Source organism: Melospiza melodia, chromosome 3 (genome assembly GCF_035770615.1).
Source record: "Melospiza melodia melodia isolate bMelMel2 chromosome 3, bMelMel2.pri, whole genome shotgun sequence".
In the NCBI taxonomy this organism is placed as follows: Eukaryota; Metazoa; Chordata; class Aves; order Passeriformes; family Passerellidae; genus Melospiza; species Melospiza melodia.
Window position 1 is genome coordinate 58,087,283 of NC_086196.1, and position 20,589 is coordinate 58,107,871.

The 20,589-nt window shown below is 38.0% G+C and overlaps 1 protein-coding gene across 2 annotated transcripts in view; it reads left to right on the plus strand.

Moving 5' to 3' along the window:
* SMYD3 (SET and MYND domain containing 3) overlaps positions 1-20,589 on the plus strand; it is a 380,229-nt gene that overhangs the window by 129,715 nt on the left and 229,925 nt on the right. The window lies entirely within an intron of this gene.

Consider the following 20,589-nt stretch of genomic DNA (forward strand, 5'->3'; position numbering starts at 1 on the left):
TAAAGTCTCATAAACTCTCCATATGAAAAAATGCTCCAATGGTAGCTTTCTCAGACCAAAGAGTTTAGAATTATCTTTTATCTGTGTCTAAGACCACTGACAATCAGTACAGATATAGAACCCAGTTCTAAAATTCTCTTTGATTTTACAGATGCTGGGGTTTGGCAGAAAATTTTTTCCAGTCAAATCTCAGCACAGTAGGCTAAAGGCTTCTTGCCACCAAGGGAGGTAAAATAGGGGCAGCAAAATGTTGGTAAGCAAGCAGTTCTTCACCTTGTCTTTCAGGTTTTGTTGTCCTGTGATTATTTTAGATGTTTCAGGCTGCATGGCAATAATAACAGTACTGAAATATCTCTGAATGAAATGAGATTTTTTTTCTTCTTATTTATTTTCAGTGGATATTTTCTTCTTTCCTTTTGTATTTTCTTTTATTAATATTCATTTTTCTTCAGTGCTAGTAGTGTAACGACTCCTGGAATTAGAGATTGTGAAGCCCCAGAAGATTTCTGAGGTTTGAATAACACCAACATGTCCAGTAGACCAGAGATGCTTATAAAAATTTTCCAATGAAATATTATCATAGCTTATTCTTCCCTCTCCAGCAAGCTGTCCTAGAAGGCTTTCATGGTTGCCTGCTATTAGTCACTGAAACTATGTGGTAAAATAATTTTGCTGTTGTGTTGGAGAATCCCAAGAAGGAAGGACTGAAGTTACTTCCCCACTTGCCTTGTGCATCTGTACCATAGAAGCAGATGATAATTCTCTAATGTCCTTGTCTTGAGAGAGAGAGTTGCTGTGGGCCTGGTGTTTTGGGTTTTCTACAGGGGTTTTCTACCCCCAGACCTGTGTGAGATGGGAAAAACTCCTTGTGGAGACATGGAGGGTTTGGCTCTGGTGGATAACAGAAGCTGAAGCAGGAGAGGAGAGGGAGGAAGGACTTTACATTGATCTCATGTTTACAAAACTGAAATGTTTCCAAAACCTACTGTAAGATGGAGATAAAATAATATGTAAGATTTAACTTAAGAAAATATTATTTTTTCTTCTGCACCAAATTAATTTTGACATCTGCTCAATTTTTGGATTATTAGTGGCAAGACAGTATTAGTAGTTAATGACATCCTTGGTTCAATTGTAATACTAAATCAAGTGACCGTGGTATCCTGCCATTCTGGGCTATCGGTGGAAATCTACTGTAAGTAGTGGTATGAATGAATATGGGGAACACTCATGAGTGAATGAAGTAAAATATGTTTTACAACAGATGTTGCTGTGAAATAAAATATTTTGATTTAAGAAAAAACACTCCAGGTGTTATTTTAAATTAGTTAATACTTGCAAAAATACAGTTCCTTCAAAGAAATACTGTCATTGAAAATTGTTTTAATTATAGCTTTTTTGGTCAGCTGTAGTAGCAGTTTTCTTTTGAAGGAATGCTGTAGGGGCAATTTATATATGTATTTAAATATAGTGAGTCTCTCTGATAGAAATGTGAAAGTCAACAAGATAGGATAGGTTGACATAAGAAAAACAGCACTAATGAATGTGCTAATAGTGTGCATTATGCCATTAATGATAACTCATCCCTTACAGTGCAGGGAAAACAAACGGGAGGTCATCAGAGTGAAAAGAATGAACAAAAATATATTTATAAATATGGAGCTCTCCTCTCTCCCTCCTCCTACAAGCATCCTACATCTGAAATCCTTTCTCTTGTTAGGAAACTAATTATACGGAAGTTGCCAACCCAGTTCTCTTTCAAGTATTAAAACAGTGGAGAATCTTTCGCAGTCCAGGTAGTAATTAGCAGTCACCTAGTTGCAAGGCCAGCCCAATCATGTAGATTTTCTGCTCAGAGAGCATTGATTTGAATGAGCAATAGAAGAGTTCATATTAATTCCTGATGAAATTTTTTTAGTTCATCATGTGCCTGATTTCCCCTGTAGTACACTGCTTTTTCTCATGCTTCCCGTCTCTATGCTAACTACTGCTTATTTTGTTATCTGCTGTGTAAAGTCATTCCCTGAGCCTGTGCTTCTGTGAGATGTGCAGTATTCCCTCCCTTTGGCTGATGGATTACACCATTAATACCTCCAGTCAGATCTGGAGAATGTTTTGGGTGAAGTAGCCATGAGCTAGAGGAACAGTCAGTCCTTCCTCTATGAAGAATTGAACATGCATGTGGTATTCCATGTAATGGTAAATAGATAAGCTGCTTTAGTAAACCAGTTCTGACCAAATCATCACAGTCTAGAAGGCAGCTTCTTTTTTTTAATTCTTGTGGAAAGCCAAAAGTTAATTAACTTCTCTACTCTTGAAAATAGAAAATCTCTGCAGCAGCTACTGACTATAATTTTAATTATTGCATGCTCTGGAATCAGAACTGTATGTGGTTTATGAAGTCAGCTCTGTTTCAACAGCATAATTAATTTATTGGAGTGAAATTTAAAAACTCAGCACTGGAGTGTATCGTTGGCCTTGCTAATCATAAATGACTAGCGTGTCCTGGTGTGTTCCCTTCACTTTCTCAATCCTTATTTACTCATGGACTGTAATTGGTTAGTGGGAGTGGGATACTCCTGCCAAGAGGGATTGCTCTCAAGGCCTGGTCACGTGTCCATTTGTGCCTGTCCATCTGTCCAACACACAATTTCATAAACCTGAAATAAATGTCAGGATTTCCTCAAAATTCTGTAACAGACATTCTACAAACATGAAAATTCTCTACATTTGTAGAAAAGAAAGGGAGAAAATGAAAGAGAATTGTGTATGTAAAAACCTCTAATGGAAAAAAAATATTATAAAATCAGGGAAATACCCAAATGATAGCAGGGTTTGTTCTTACAGTTTGCCTGAACTCTCTCTCTCTCTTTTATTCTAATGATTTATATTGCATGGAGATGGCACTTGCTAGTATTGTCTACTAAAGTACTGAACAGAGTCCTGGTAAAATGAGAGCTCTCCTAGAAATCTGTGGTTCTGCACCCAGCCTGAGTCTGCTTATGAAACATCACATGTTCCATTGTTCTCTGTTGAGAGAAGTCTGTACCATGCTTAAGAAAGTCGATATCATTGAAGAAGTGCTTGCAACAGTTTCTGAATTTTCTTTTCAGACAAGACTGACTTATGTATTTAGTTTTTAAATTCTTTAATTATTTATAGATTTGGAACCAAATATTCATGTCTCTCTGTAAATGATATCTCTTCGGGATATCGAAGATTTCTCCCTGTATACCTTGAAACATGGGCTGCTTCATAGCAATTCTGTCTGTTGAGAGTCTGCTTTAGGTGGCTGCCTTGTTTAATCCTTATTATCACTGTTTTGTTTCACCCTGTTGAAAACAAGAAGTCCTAATTCTCAATGTACATTTTTGAGAGCCTCTGGTGGTTTGTTTCAGAGTTTTGGAAAATTGATAAAAATTTTGGAGGGCGTTTAGGAGGAGATAAAGGAAGGCAGCAGGTGTTTTAGGTGAGTGCCAGACTTGGCTGGGTGCTGTATGACTTTGTATACTTAGATAAATTCTTTTCTGTGTACTGTTATGTGTGTGTTATTGTTCATGGTGAATGTAGAAGTACATTTGGTGATTTCTTTTGATCTCAGTTGTGCCATGGGCTATTCTGTAGGTGGGACAACAGCAGCAGTAGCAGTGTCAGGATGCAGACTCAGTGTATGCCAGCAGCTGGAGACAGCCACAATGCAGGGACAGTTTTCCAGAAGCTTATTTGAGGGACTCTATATATTTCTTGTCCCAGTTTCAGTGGATAAATAACAGTTAAAATAGGATTTATTAGTCACTGGCCATTCTGCTGTCAGACTAGAAGACATGGAAAGTGACCCGCTTCCCACTTCTCTAGGTAACATTTCTTTTCCTAGAGTGGTGCTTATATTTTATTCATTTTTATAGATAAATACATGGAGCTTAAAGGATGCTTCTTCCCTGAATAGTTGTACCTTTTTAAAATATGCAAATAAATGAAACATTGTTATTCTAGTAGTTGATTTTGTTCTCTCTAGTTATTCTTTGGGATTTAAAATATGCCGTTTTGGATGTTTGTATATACAGAAGTAGATGCTTGTAGTGATGGAAAGCTTTTTTAATGGTGTGGGAAATTTTTCTTTAAACTTTGCCACCCATAAAAATTGGTATAGTTTACATTCAGAATTGTCTTCTGTTTTTTGTTTTTCTCTGTGGTTGTGTGGGCTTTGGAGATCAGCTTCATGCCACTACAATTGTTGGCAGGTATTCAAGCCTTAAAATAATTGCCCATCTGTGTAACTCTCAGTGAAAAATTAACCATTCAGAAAGAGTAGCTGTGACATAATTTGAGGTCTGATTTGACAACATGTATGATAACAGAGGAAAGTGAGAGGTAACATAATATACAGTCTATCAAGTAAGATTGTTCTTGCACCTCTGAATTAATGATTCACAGAAATGGCAACTTCAAGAATAAAGAGGAAAAAAAATCCAAGTGGAATTTCAAGAAAACTCTGAACATGAAAGAAGATGTAATCAAATATTTCCTATTAGAAAGAAATGTACAGGGAGGAATACAAAATTTGTGTGTATTGAGATGGCGGGTGGGGGGTTGGGAAGAGCTGTAGGAGAAAAGAAAAAGTACTATTTGAGAGAAATAGGGAGAGAAAAAGTGTTCTTGCTCTCTGTGGGTAGCCAGAGTTTGTGAGAATCAGCTTTCTGATAAACTGCTGTTTAATGTTCAATGATTAAAGGAAGATAATACCAGGAAATTTCTTTCTCTGAACCCTCAGCTCTTGTAATTCATTACTTTGATGAACATCAGAGTGCTGATATGGATTTCTTCTGCAGCTGTGTGTCTGAATGTTACCTCTTTGCTCTAGTCCATTCAGGGTGAACTGAAAAGTCACCTTTGGTAGGGTGGTCTGTGCTGCATGTGGCATCCTCCTGGGCCTGAAATTTATAGACTGGGTAGAAATTTTTCTCTTCAGATACCAAAACTCCTTACCACTAACAATTCCATCCCCAAACCTATATTAAAACCTAATGTTTCTTCAGGGTGTGAGGTTGGGCCTACAACTGGAGAAACTGGGATGGGTAAAGACAGAGAAGCAAGGCCAGATGTGATTGGTTGTATGTCCCTGAATCAAGCACGGCAGGGATGTACGGTTTGGTCTTTGAAGCCCCAGCTCTAAGTCCTTCCTCCAGGTTATGAAGTACTTTGAGGCATTTGAAAGATCTTTAGCTGCACAGGAAACTCCAGTTATGTCAAAATAGAATACTCTTGTTTCCTCTGTGTTTGAAAAATGTATCTTCCCAATTGGCTCTGCTACTTTCATGGTTTAGCCTCAGCCAGCAGCCAAGCCAGAGGCAGGCACTCACTCCCCCACCACTGGGATCAAGGAGAGAATTGGAAAAGAAAAAGTGAGAAAACTCATGGGTTGTGATGAAGAAAAGTTTAATAGAGAAAGCAGAAACTGTGCACAAAAGCAAAGCCAAATAAGGAATACGTTCACTGCTTCCATGGGCAGGCAGGTGTTCAGTGACTTCGGAGGACAAACGCCATCACTCTGAACGTCCTCTCTTCTTCCCCTAGCTTTATACATATAAGTAAATAAGTAAATAAATATATATATATATAGTGAGTATGAGCTGTGTGGTATGGAATATCCCTTGGATCAGCTGTGTCATCTCCCCACTTCTTGTGCACCCCCAGCCCACTTACTGGTGGGGTGGGTTGAGAAGCAGAAAAGTCCTTAGCCCATATTAACTCCCTGTTCTTTCAACGCTGTCTTCAGCTCACGTCCAAAACACAGCCCCTTACCAGTTACTCTGAAATAAATTAATTCTATCCCATCCAAAACCAGCACAGCTACCCATCTCTAGAGTGGCAGGTGCTGGGGAAAAGCCATGTCTTTAGGCATCTGAGATGACTAAATAACCACAGCCTGTTTGCTCTTCTCACTTCTTGGTCTTGACAGGAAATTAATTTGAAACATGAGCAATATTTTTCTGTCCATTTAGAAAATAACCCAAGATAATTTGGAATGGTATCTTGGGAAAGGCATCTTCTGCTCTGTTAAATTGCAATGAACTTTCATGTAGTACTAAAGGTTTGGGTTCGGTCATGTTCCAGAAATGCTTAGATGTGAAATGTCTGTAATTTGTAAATGATGTGTTATTTTATATATGTGTGTCATGTAGTCTGACATATGACTCACATCTAAGAGCATATGTTCACAAACTGCCAGAGAAAAAGTATTTCTTTGCCAGGCCAGTGGCCGATCTTCAGATCTACCAATTCATGTACACCCTGTTTCCTCTCGTGCTTTGTTTAACTGCTCTAGTGCGTTTGGGTCTCTGAAAGGTTATTTGTGTGCATAGCAATGTGTGCATATATGTGTGTGTAAATAGGCATATATATATATATATGGATCTTATATGTACAGGAGTATAAATGCATTTATGCATGCTAGCTCCAATATGCACCCTTCATGGGTTGAACCATTGCTAGTAAAATCTGTCATCCAGAAAACATAAAATGCATGAGAAAAATAAAAAATCCCAAAGAACTACACTCATTAACTAAAAAGTACACATATCCATTTACTGATTTATGGGTTTGCATATTTTTGTTAAACACCAAATTTGTGAATTTTGAAACAGTTTTTAATTATTTTCTTCAGTACACTTTTTGTGAAGATTAACCTGTTGCATTAAGTAAAGAGAGTAAGTTGTTGAAAAGAGTAAATGATGGAGAAATGCATGAGTAGTTTTACAGATTAGTCACCAGAGCTCCAGTAAGGTAGAAGGAAAAAGCACAGCTCCACTTCAAAATATGGTTGCTTTACAGGTGCTTTGATCAGTGTGTCAGTTCCAATGACAGCTTAAATAGCTTCACTGTGTGCAGGATTTTGTAGGAGTAGCACATAGTGAATATGTGTATTAATTATATATCTGTATAATTAATGATAGATTATAATGATATATAATTTATATATATAAATTAGATTATAATTATATATAATTAATTATATATATATAAAATTATATAATTATAGACCTTATTTTCTCATTTCCATGTTCGGGAAGTGAGGTTGTGGACAGCAGAGATTACAGTGGAACAGTAATGATTGGTTACTGGTTCATGTTTGTTAAGGTTGTAGACACCTAAATTTTTTTTCTTTGATACATTGTGCATGTTGGACTGTTTGAGACTTTGCACAAGGTGGAGTGTAAAGGCCAAACAAACTTTTATGTCTTATGCATGAGATGTTTTGTCATTACCAGAAATTATGTTTGACTGAGCAACTTGCACATGCCCTGTGTGGCTGGAATATGCATCCACACAGTGATTATAACCAAATAAGAGGCTTAGCTTGATATCAAATTTGCTTGCACTCACTTAGCAGAATGGCTTTGAGAGTTTATGGCTGGGTTTCATTACTTATCTTTGGGAACAAGAGTGATGCTTATCAGAAATTGTGTTTTGTTTCAGCATCTACACAGACCACAAAAAAATGGGCTCCTTTTGGAGGTCTGCAAAGGTGTCACTGCAATAATGTAACTGCTGTGTTAATTGTGTGAGCTTGGTCCACTGCTATTTGTGGTACATTGAATGCATGTGCACAGCAAACAATGAATTTTTGGACTTCTGGAATATGCAAATATTTCAGCAAACTAAGCCACATTCCAGTTTAACAGAGGATGTTAAATTAATGAGAGCTGTAATGTCTCACTACCAAAAATTACACACGAGCCTCCTTCCCCTTGAACAAACAAAATCAGTGAGAAATCTTCATTTGAGAACAAAGGGAGAATAATGTCAGTCCATGGTTGTTGGCTTATATAATGCCACTGACAAGCCCTAAGGCTGAATAAAACCCATTTTTAAGATTGGGTTATGATCTGAGCAATGTAACCTACTAATTTAGCTGTAAATCTGTTTCTTTGCTTGATATACTTAATATAGAATAATAGAATTAAGGTTGGGTGAGCCCAGATTAGGAGAGGAAAATGTTCTGTTTCATGTCTAAAATAGTCCACGTCAGCCTGTTTCTCTCTGCCTCATGACCTTCCAGGTGGAGACGGTTGCAGGTGATGTCTCTAAGGAGAAATTTCTGTTTCAGGAAGGTTAAGTTGGTGCCTCCATTCCTAATAGGTCATTAACCCAGTTGGCGTCAGGTTCCTCAAGGGACTGCAGGTAAACACAAACCATCTCTGGCCTCATTGCTGTTGTCTCCTCTTCAGCCCCCAGCACACCAGATGGTTTGGGCAGTGTGTGCTGTGAAAGCCAAGTGGATGTGCCACCATCTCCCATCTCTGCAGCAGGAGAGGCGGGCTCCCGGGGCTGGCGCTCAGCGCCAATATCCAGCAAGTGCAGGGTCACCTGCTGGCCCCAGGCTCTAGGCCAACAAGTTGCTCCTACCACACAGCAGAAATGCTGCTGTCTTTCTAGGGTTTGTGCAGCTCTCCTGTCACCTAGAAGCCAACACAGATAAATTGTTACTTTTCATTGTCCTTCATGGACATGTCAAGTCATAGTTTAATTATTAACAATATCAGGTACAGTGAATGTGAACTGTGTGAAAGGAATTGGATAAAAAAAAATTTAAAAAGCCACCTTGTAAAGAACTTAAATATTATAATGAAAGAATAAAAAGAATGTCATAGGAGAATCTCAGTAGCATAATTCCTACATATAATATTCCACGATAGCAAAATAAAATAACGCCATACAGAAAAGATTTGGGAGACTCCACAGGGAGTAGGAATAGAGACTGTGGAAGTATTTAGATGACTTTTCAGAGGAAATTGCAAGAGAAACTGTTGAGAGAGTAAACTAATTTTGTGAAATTATAATCCAATACACCATCTGGGAATGTGCACTGTTCCAGCTGAGCAAGGCGTCTTAGTGGTTTGGTGTGATAAATGCTAACTCATTGTAAAATCCCATTTTCCTGATGCTGTTAATTTATTTCTTCTGTTGAGGGGGAAAAATAGACATAAATATACATAGCTTTATGTCTGAAAAATAAAGTAGTAAGAGTAGAGAATAAATGAAAATATTTTCAATACCTAGAATTGCTGAAAATTCACCATTTGTCAGAGAAGCTAATTAGTGTCTTAACTTCATTGCACTACATGAACTACTTTGATTTAAATGTTGGACCCAAAATGCATATTTTAATTTATGCATTCTAAAAGAAGTTGATGAAATTTGCTGTGATATGGGATGTCTATAAAATATTCTTTGCAAAATCTCAATTTTCAATATATTTCTAGTCCAGCATGTATCAGAGGGCCTGAATCAAGTCTTTAAAAAAAAAAAAGATTAGGTTTAAATTAACAGTAAGTGAGAAATGAGAGGTTTGCAGATCCTGACTTTTGGATGCACTTCAACCCCAAGTAAGTTACCGTTGCCAAGGCAATTCCTTTTTCTCATGGGTTAGCAAAATGGAAAAAGCTCTGACTTTTTGAATAACAAAAGCTTTAGCAAGCAAACATGACAGTTAATGTGCACTAATAACTAATAGTTATGTGGCATGCAATTTCATTACTACATTGTGCACATAATTTCAAGTTGCATTGTTTATAATAAAAGAAAATACTTATTTATGGTTACAGGTGCTTTGCGTGGGGAGCCTCTGCTGTCATTTTAAGCTTGGCTTGTTATGTCAGCAAATAATTTTGATGAAGAACAGCTGCTGTTTTGTCCCCTCATGCATACCTGAAGCCATCTCAGAACTTAGCTTGAGGCTTGGTCTGTGCCTTGCCAAGAGCTTGTGGGGACTGGGAGCTCTCCCAGTCAGCCCCTGCTGTCCCAGGGCTGTGAGCACCGTGCAGCACATGGAGACCTTTGGAATCATCTTCTCTGTAAAAAACATCTCGGTTGTACACTGTTTCCTTTTAGCAGATGTTTATATTCATCAATGATATTGTGAGCAAAACTCTGAACAAAATGGATCTCTTCCTGTTCCAATGTCTCTCACCCATTCCTTCTGTGTTTTCCCACTCTCCCCAGGGCTCTGAGCTCTGGTGTCCTTCCTGCCTGAGAAGGGCTAGAGGCTTGCCTGGTCCTTGGCTCCTGAGCTCACAAAGGTGCAGGCAGCCCCTCTTGCCCCCAGGGCTCCTTGGGGGAAGAGGGAAAGGAGATGGGGGTGTAAACTCTGGCCTGCAGGAGATTGTGGGAAATATGCAGAATGGGAAGCTGACTGGCTAAAGGTTGGCAAGTGTAGCAAGCTAGTATTGTAAATGAAAGATTTTTAATTACCAGCTCTGAAGCACAGTGAGTTGAGTCTGTGAGTGAATTCCTTTATCCCTTAGTATAAATGAGAATGAGAACAGTATAAATGAGAATATGGTGGAGTAAGGAAAAAAAACCAACCCTGAGTTTTGAAGAATCATATGGGCAGTTATGTTTGAATACCTGAAAAATGGCATTGCTCTTTTGTTTGATCTTGATTTTCCTTCTAGTGCAACAGGTCCTACTTATCTTTGAAGCTGGTCTTGGGAGGACAGATGTGGCCTATTTTGATTTTTATTTTCAGGAGTAAAAAATTAATAAAAAAATAACAAAGTTATACCTATTCTTCTCTTTTTTCTTTGCTTCACTCTTAGGTAGCTCTGTAATGGTCAAATGAGATTAGTTATAAATTTTAGTCATTATTTTTCTATATTTCATCCTTGACTGCCTAAGATCTTTGTGAGCAAAGACTGCAAGGTGGTAGAAGATGCACAAATTAAAAAATAAGCACCAATAAAAAACCCTCACCCCTTATTCCTTGCAGTCAAGCAGTCCAACCCCATGTCTCACTCACATCAAACAAGCTCTTAGGATATTTATATTGTTAATAACAGTTTTTGAATTGCCTGCTAATATGTGGAGATGTATAAACACCAGGAGAAATGAAGGTGGCAAATAATAAATAATGTGCCATCAGAAAATAGTTAATTACAGTACAAAATTGAGATAGCAAGCCTTGTGTGCAGGGAGGAGTGTGGATCAGTAGCACCAGCTATAATTCATGATCGGTCAAGCCATATATGAAGGAAAAGCTTTCATTTGTAAACGTTGTCAAGCCCAGGGGGAAGCAATTACTGATGAGAAACAAGTTCCTTTTGTGTCAATCTTGTAGTGAGGGGTTTTTTGTTTGTTTTTAAATAAGGGCTGCTGCTGCTTTTTTTCCCCAGAAAGCAACAAAAGGAACATGTAATATAATGTAGATTGAAGAGGAAATTGACCTGTCAGCTTAATGAACAAACTAATACTCTAATATTAAACAGACATAGGTCTGTGAATGTGTTTCTTGCACAGGGAAGGCTGGGTTTGGTCTCTGATGCAGCTCTGAGTCAGTACAAGCTGCAAGGTGCTATCAAGTGTTAGCAGAGCAGTAAAAGCCTTCAGAAGCCGTGCTGCCACCAAGGCACCCTCCTTAGTGCGACTTTGTCCCATTTTCTTTTGCTGTGCGCGTGTAGCAGTTTGCCCCTGGCCTATCCCAGTCTCACATTTGGGTCTCTCTGACCGTCCCAGTGGCTGACTCTTCTGTAGAATAAAGCCCAGCACCTGCCTGTCCTCACCCACCTGCTCCTAGAGGGAAACCTGGGTGCCTGGTCACTCCTTCCTTTGCCCCTGAAGGACTCACTCCATGTCACACTCCTGCCTCGGGAAGGAGATAGACTCTGGTAGGGCTGGTTACAGAGACAAGTTAATATTTGCTGGCTTTTTTGGAGGGGGAAACTGTCACCACGTTTCTCTTCACAGAGAAAAGCAAGGCACAACTTCCCAAGAAATTTCTGGGATTCATATTCTCTGAACCTCAGAGAAAGGAGAAACATTTGCTGTACCTGTGTTTGTTCACAAGTGGAATGCATTGTGGAAGATTGTTTACTTGAAGAGAATTGGTATTTGGAGTCTGGTGTGAGTGTTTTGACTCACTGACCAATGGAATCCAGGTGTGTGTGGGGACTGTTGGCTGACAGTCACGAGATGCTGTGCTGTTGGAGTGGAGTTGAGTGCTTGGCAGGTTCAGTTTAGATGTAATGTAATATAATTTAATATAGTATAAAAAAGCAATTAGTTAGCCTTCTGATAAGATGGAGTCCTCCTCATCATTCCTCCCAGACATTGGGCAAAAATATCACCGATAGAAAACTACTTGTAGAATTCTGTTTTGTTCAACATCAGAAAGTGTTTCTGATAGTCTTTTATATGAGCTCAAAGAATGAAAAGCACCTTTTAAAGATAATAATGCTAGCTTGTGCCTTTGCCATAATTAATTTATTAGTTTTTATCTTAGTAAAAGTCTCTCCACCAGTTCTGTGGTTTTATGAAACTTGTGTTTATGTATGTATGTTTTTGTAAAAAGATCTACATAAATAAGATAAATTTAGCTGTTCTGTGCATAATTTTCTTTATTATTTTTAGCAACCTTCTAGAAGGTACTAGGTTCAGCTAATTCTCCTTTACAGGAAGGATCAGCTTCAATTTGAACAGCTGATAGGTGAAGGTGTGAATCCAATAAGAAAAATTAACAGGGCATTACTACCTGGACCATGAAGAAGTAGCCAAACAATTTAGTTTGCCACCAGCTGTTTAAAGCCACTTTTTGCCTTGTGACTTCAAGAGGCTAATGACTTCCTTGATAAAAAAATAATAAAATGAAATTAAAAAAATTAGCTCCAAGGTAAATCACAAAGCAGTATTTTAGAGGAATTGAATAGGAGCTGTTGTAAAAATTGAAAATTATGGGCATGTGGCCCTAATTTATGTGAATTTAAAGGCCATATGGAGATTGCCAACACAGCAGTTGTAAAGAGAAGATATGCTTCAGAAATCAGTGTAATTCCCTGATGGTCTCTGCAAGTGTATGTAAGGGAAGTCTCTCATTAAAGGCCCTCAAAGATATTAAATTCCCATGAAGTAAGAGAATGATCCATTGATTGAAAGATAAACCAGAAAAGATGTATTGGTTAGCTGAGCTGGAGAAGAGAGGGCATCAGTGAAGCGCAGTATGGGTGCAAGCAGCACAACACACTCACACGCAGTACAGGAAAGAGCTTGCACATTGTGGTGATCAATGTTTGATCCAATTCAGTGTAGAGGAATCTTAAATGATGGACAAGAGAGGGCAACACATCAAAACTTCACAAGCAGAATCAGAAATTATTGCAAAAGGAATTGGAAACAGAGCAGGGAGTATCAGCACCAGTTTGTGAGTCAGTGGTGCTTTCACATTTGGACCCCTATTCTCCATTCATAAAGGTGGGGTAGATCTGTATTAGGTATCTAGAAGAAGGATTGAGATTATGGAGCTGTTTACATTCTAGACAATCCCAACTTTAGGATTCTCCAGGCTGCATAAATCAAGTGTGAAGAAATGTATTTTTAAGCTGAGTTAAGTCAAAGTTACCAAAGTTACTTTTCCTGGATTGAAAATACAATGTGTCGTTACACAAACGTGTTGTTACACAAATAAACAAGCCCCTATCTCTAAAGAGTTTAGGTATTATTTCAAAGTGAATTTGCAAGAGAGTTATGCAATTATTAAGCATCCTTGCATCGGACTTCTGAATTTTTAGCTGCTATTCTGACAGGATATGCTTCAGTTCTTCTGCTGAGGGAGCCATGCAGATACAGTGCATCTTTTAAGATTATGAAAACTGATACAAGCACAGATGGTGCTAGATTGCGGTCACTACATATATTGCTCGAGCCTCCAGTAGTTTCTGGAAGTATCAAAAGTCCACCTTGCATGCTACCATTTTGTGTGAATTCCTGGCCTTGGATGAAATGCTGTTTACATTAAAGTTCACCCTTTAATCAGAGACAAGCACAGCAGAAAAATTAAGGAGCTCATTTTACTAGAGTTGCTTTTGATGTTGGATGGCATGGAGCATAAGGCACTGATATGAGGGAGAAGAAATGGGGAGAAAGAAAATCTTCTAAGCACAGCACTTTCAAATTCCTCACCTTTATTATAGTTATGGACAAAATAAATTAAATCTTGCTCCTTTTGTTGTTTCCTGGCTTTGCCTGGACTCTTATAGGAGATTGCTGCTTGAGGACAAGTATGGTCTTCTCTCTATTGCTGCTTCATGCTTGGTTTTGTTCCATCAGGGTGTTTGCATAACAACCTGCTCCACCGGCTGCTGGTAAATTCTTACATCTAGCAAATAGCAAAGCCATTTCCCCTTTAACAATTAATACATGGAAAGGTGTGGGGAGACAGATGCAGGAATTTAAATAATTTTATACCATTTAAATACACATGGACAATGTGTGTGGAGAGGGAGATGGAGAGCAAAGGGCAGCTGCATCAAAGGGAGGACATTTTGAGGGCTGGCTGTGGACCAGGACATTGGCAGGCTCACATGCAGACCTGGTGAAAATTTACCTTGACATAGTGGAAGAAAGGGGGTAAATGGGCACATCTGGGTTCTACCAGCCTCTTTGATCCTTCCTGCTAGCAAAGATAGCTACTTTGTGATGAGGAGAGTAGGAGACCTTTAATGTTCACCAATAAGTCCCTGGTTTTTTGCTTCATTGTCTTCAGTAAATGCCTTTTAAATCAAAATTCTACTCCTATTTCAGCATGGTTGGAAATGAAACTTGCTAAAACCTGATGAATAGGCTCTACCAGCTTTCTTTGCTCTATGTTTGATTGATTTGGTTCCTTGCTTGCATAGCCTGTTTAATATCTCAGATACTAATTTCTTTTCTGTGTGTTGACATGCACACTGCAGCACATGTTCTGGTATTCAGCTATTACACATATGATAAATGAACACTGTAATGTCAGGTGTACTGAAAATCAATGCTGTTAATATGCAAACAAATAGCAGACCTGTAACCTCTCCAAAGGCAAAGCATCTCAGGAATCAGGAATACAGGAATCAAAACCTTCATGATTTGGTGTTACCTTGTGAAATTTGCACTCAGAATGATAATTCAGGCTAATGGCTTCATGCTCCCATGGGGCAGCTGAAATAGATTCTGAAATGGCAGAAGAAAAGGGTATAGTAAATAAATGCAATGAGCTGTCAAAGAATATTTCTACATCAAACAAGTCTCTGAACCTATTTGTGCTTCATAATCTGACATTTTCTAAGCTGCTCTGTTTTTTTGCCTGAATCAGATCATGAAATGAAACACATTAGGTACAAAATAAAAATAATAACAATAATAATAAACCATTTATATAGCCACTAAAAGTGTTAGAATATTGTAGACAAAATTCTATTAATTTACAGTAGATTGGTGAGGGTGAAGCAGCCTTTGATTGCAGTTGCTAGGCAACCCTTCTGTGAGCAGATGTAGGTACCATTCCTGTTTGTTTAACGCCAGCCGTACTGGAGGCTGGCCGCAAAATATGTTACAGCAGCAGCAGGGAATGGCAAAGGAGAACAATTTTAGCACTGTGGAGCTGAAGTATCTTTCCCTTGCATCCTTCATGCATGAGTAATACAAATGAGATTGCCTGGAGAAAGCTTGACAGATTGGACAAAACAGCGTGTTTTCACCTGTTGATCACAAAATAATTTGTTAAAAAAAAAAAAAAGTCCTTATTTCCATTCTGCATGTGTGGAAATGGGACACAGAAATGTTAGACTTCCCTATGAAAAGCTGCTGTAACTGTATATTAGACAGTAATAGGGCTAAAAGAAGATCCCAGGTCTTCTCAGTCGCACTCTCAGTGGTCTGTGTAGAATTCTCATGATGTGTTTGTCCTCAGAGTAATACACTCCAGCCACCTATGCAGGATGATCCTGTGGTATTTCTTTTACAGGAAGCATCATTAGTATTCAGGGCATTGTAGGAGTGCTTAGAAAGACAATAACCAGAGTGTTTCAAGAAATGGGATCTATGCTTCTGTATAAACACTGGTGTAACATATGTTTTTGTCATTTACACTTAACTCCCAGAATGTGCTTACTTATGTTATTTACTTTTACAATTCAAAATCAAGTGTATTTTATTCCAGACAAAGAGTGAGAGAGCAGTCTGTTTGGATGTCAATTGAAAATTCATGTTCAGGGTGTTAAAGTGTGGTGATTTCCTTCCAGAAGACCTCAGACTTAGAAGGCCAAATGTGTGCAAAAACACTTGTTTCAGAAGATCTTTGCCATTGGGAGTGGTGAAAATAAGACTCTTGCTACTCTGTTGTGTGCCATATGTTTTGATGGCTTTTGGCATGGCCACGTGAGTGAGGCAAAGAAAAGATGGAAAGGGTTCATCATCCCATCCGATTTTTAAACTACAAGTAATTAAACTGTGATTTAGAGAATATGAGGTTAAAATACTGCAGTTGATACTGAGTAAAACGTAATATCTGTGATAGCGTTCAGTTTACCTTTTTAGTTTCCCAGGTTGTGAGCAGGCTTTTTGTTTTTAGACCCTGGATATTGAAGGGAGGATCTGCCTTTTCTTTTGTGGAAGGAGAGTTTGGAGACAGGAGGATTCCTTTGGCTTAAAAGAAGAAGAAACAAATCTGGGTCAGATGGTTTGGGCTTATGGTCTGTACCACATCATGTGGCTGCTCGTAGGAAAGCTGTGGTGGCCCTGGAGCGACACAGGCAGGGCACCCTTGGTTATTCTGAGGAGTGCCTGTTTCCTCAGCCTGGGAGGGAACAGGGCACTGAGTGCTGGGGGAGAACTGGAGGCAGGAAGAAGTCCCCAAAGAGTTTTAGCCACAGGTATTCCAGTTCCATATGCATTGATTTTCTAATTAATCAGTGCATGGCAACCTTTGTTCCCATCTTTCTGTCATTTCAGTATTTATATGTAATGTAGCTGAGGGTCCCTGAGGTGATAAATGGTTTCAGTACCATCCAGACAAGCTGTATGGTGAGCTATGGTGGACAGCCCCATAAACAGGTCTGGGCTGCTGCATGGTGAAAGAATGGGGAACTTCTTAGGACTGAAGTCCAGTAGACAGGCAAAACATACACTCCCAGAATTTGAGTTTCATGATGTTTATTATAATGTTAGCAATTTTTTTTGTCTGTTCGCCTATTTTTTAGAAAAGGTAAACTAAACAAAATGGCTTTTCCTTGGAATTCAGATATTTTGAAGTAGAAATTTTGTGTTGTGATAGGTATTTTTAACACTTATCAAGCTCCAGAGGAAAGGATTTGACCTTTTGAATAAGTTTACACAATAATGCCATTTATATGCTCAGAAGTTAAATACATGTTCTAAGAAGGGATGAGGTTTTTGTACAGCTTCAGCTTTGACAAAAAAATGTAATTTTATAAGGACTCACATAAGGGTGAAGGAATGCTGATTATTAGCCTGCCCATCAAGTCATAATGATGCTTTCCTCAGAACTAACAGTGCAGATGTTTTATAAGCATAAATACACAAATATTTATGAAACAGGACTTGCAATATATTTGTGTTCACAGCAATCTTGACCTCACTGTTTAACCCTTACAAGTATTCTTGTAGTTTGTGTAAAATAATACCTGTTTTTGTTTTTTACCAGTTAATCAGTTCATCAAGTGGGGTTTAAGTGTTGTACTAATCACAAACAATGCTAGTGAATTGAATTATATTCCTTTTGCATGATGTGAATTTTCTTTTTGCTCCCCAGAAAAAAGATAAGAGAGAGCCTCTGAGGTTGGAGAAATTAATGTGTATTTTTTTAAAAAATAATAAAAAATACGCATTTATATTTATGATCTTTAAGTTGCCTTTGAATATATTTCAGTCATGAAATTTAAGGGAATAACTCCATTATTTCTGAGAGGTTGTTTTAAAGCTCAGTTTCTCTCATCCCAACTATTAAAACCTCATGAAATGAACAGGTGTAGTGCCATCAAGAAAACGATCAGCTGTGGAGCACACTTTGATATAGTTTTGGTCTGGTGTAAAGAAGAATCTTTGTGCTTCAGTTGCTTGGTGTGAATGGCAGTAACTCTTCAGTTTCATGGAGCAATGCAATGCTTGGTCTCAGGCTGTATAGTCTCCCTCTATTCATGTACTTTACATTAATAATAATGAGTATTACACATGTGGATTGTGATCAGGTCATTTTGAAACAACTTTCAGTAATTTCTTAAAGAATCCTTATGTAGTGCTTCAAGTGTGTTGAAAGGTACAGATGGCTTCAACCATGAGAAAAGGAAAGGAATTCTGCAGAAATAGACCATTTTCAGTACTTTGTTCCAGTTGGGAATTAGGTATTATATTAAAAAGACAAAAGCTAATCTTTCCTGGTCTGTAAGAGTCATTACCACTTGACAACTGTTGGAGGACTTGCATGAAATATATTGGAGGTCTCAATTTAGTTTTTAGAGCATAGATGTCTTTAAAGTACCACAAATATTCTAGAAATAATGGTATTTTAGCTTTTTTCTTGTGTTTTGAGCAGATGATCTACTTGTTATGGATGTGGAGATAGAAGCTGAATAATTTTACTAAACCAGGCCTGTCTTTTGTCCAATAAGCAGCACACTTTATATTCTGGGATTCAGGAGAGAAGTGAAGAAGTGCTGAGGCAGCAATTGCAATAATCCAGTTTAATACACAGCAGAGGGAGTGTGGCTGTGGTTTAGGAATAAAAGAAGGTGATACGTAAGTTTTGGACATTAGCTGCTCTGCTAATGTACTATTTTCTGTGACAGGAGTGGGTACATATATCTCTGTCCCCGAAATTATTATTTTTTTGCTTCACTGAATGAAAGTTGTTGAAATCATTACTTTTGTTACTGTCAGCTTACTTTCATTAGCCTTATTCATAATGCAAAATCTCCTCAGTCTGCGATATTTTGTTTTTAAAAGATCTGTGGACATTTTCAAATTGCTTTCATTCATTTCTTGTTTTCCTGGCTCATGAATTTGTGACTACAAAGCATCTCCTATATAACTTCCTTCTGGTTTTAACGTTTCACTGATTCTGGTCCATGGCCCTCCTTTTTGTTGGTTGTCATCTGAATCAGTGTATGAAAACACACCAGGCAGGTGCTGCAGTCCATCTAGTTCTGTGTTTCAACTTGCTATTTATTTCCAGTACCAGGCAATTTGTGTCTTTGCCCTTACTCTTCAGTGGGGTTCCTGCTCCTGGAGCTGTGACTCATTTTCTTTTCACTGTGCTGCAGTTTCAGGAGATTCTGAAAAACAGACAGTAATATATATGAATTTCATACACATCCTACTAAATACTGAAAACAGAGGAGGACAGGAAAACATCCATGCAGGACATGATGAAAAATCAGAGTCCTTGATACAGTCAAAAGGCGAATGTTGGTTATTTGGATATAACATGGACAATTGGTGCAGTCGACATTGTTCAAAAGATAGAATGGAAGCACAGATTAAAATGAACAAAATATTAAAAATCCTTGTTGGGAAAGAAATACTCTTAGTTGACCTAATTCCTGGTCAGATATTTGCAATGTAATTTATCGTTTTAAAATTAGATGGTATATTTGACTGCAGCCAAATTTCAGCACCCAAACTGTCTCATCCTGTGAGGTTGCCAGAATATTTTGATGTACTTTGTGGTTAAAACTAACTTTCATTTCTCTTCTGTAGGCCAACATAAAACTCTGGGTCTTTTTCTTGTTCCTATAGCTTTAGTCTGCAGACCAGTCAATGTCACTGTGAGAGAATGATGCTTTTCATACAGTGTGGTCTTGAACACACAGTGTTTATTCAGATGTGTGAAACAATCAGCTAATCCTGACTCCAGCTTTTCTTCCTCTAGTGGCAACATTTTAAGAACTATTGTCTAGTGGCAACATTTTAGAAAGCCCCTGGACTCCTGGAATACAAGTGGTTGTGGTCATGGTTAAAAATGGCTGATGCTTTTTCTCATTCTTGCCTCTCTTAGAGTCAGAAACAAAGTATATTTTTTAAACAGTTTTCTGTTTTGCTTACATTTAAAAATGTACTAAATATAAAACTGTCTTGATTTGCCACCTGTTATCTACTGTTTGTCAGAAGGAATGACAAATATACTCATCTAATAAATGCTGAAGTAAGGATCCAGTGCAGCCAGGACCTAAATTGCTTTTGTGTACTACAGTGGATAAAAATCTAGGAAAGGAATTGAGTATTGATTTTCCTAATCTATTTTGGTTTTGTATCAACAGACAATGCATACACATGCAGTAACCATACCAAAAAAGCTTCTTCTTCTTAAAATGAAATTTATTATGTACTTTCAAATACGTTCATGAAATATGCAAAGATCTCACTTCTCTCATTTGCAAATATTTTGCATTGAGTCTGCATTTATTTTGACATAGAAGACCCTAGAGCATTCCCTTATAGTCATTACCACACTTCTTACCATCACCAGGCTATAAAATTGTATCTTAGATTTTGCTACATCCCTTACTTAAGTAACAGTCTTTTGGTTTAAAGCCTGAATATAAACTTCTGCTTTTATTTGTGTTTGATTTGCTTTCTTCATGCGGAGTCTGGAGTGGTATATGCATCTGCAAATCATCTGGATTTGCTAGTGCAGAGATTTATAGCTCTCTTTTTTTTTTCCTTCAACAAAATACCAGAAATTAATGAAAAAATTCTGTTTACCTGCACTTAAAAGTATTTTCTAAACACCTGTGTAGAAACTAACCTGAAAGCATGTGTTCTGGTCAGCAG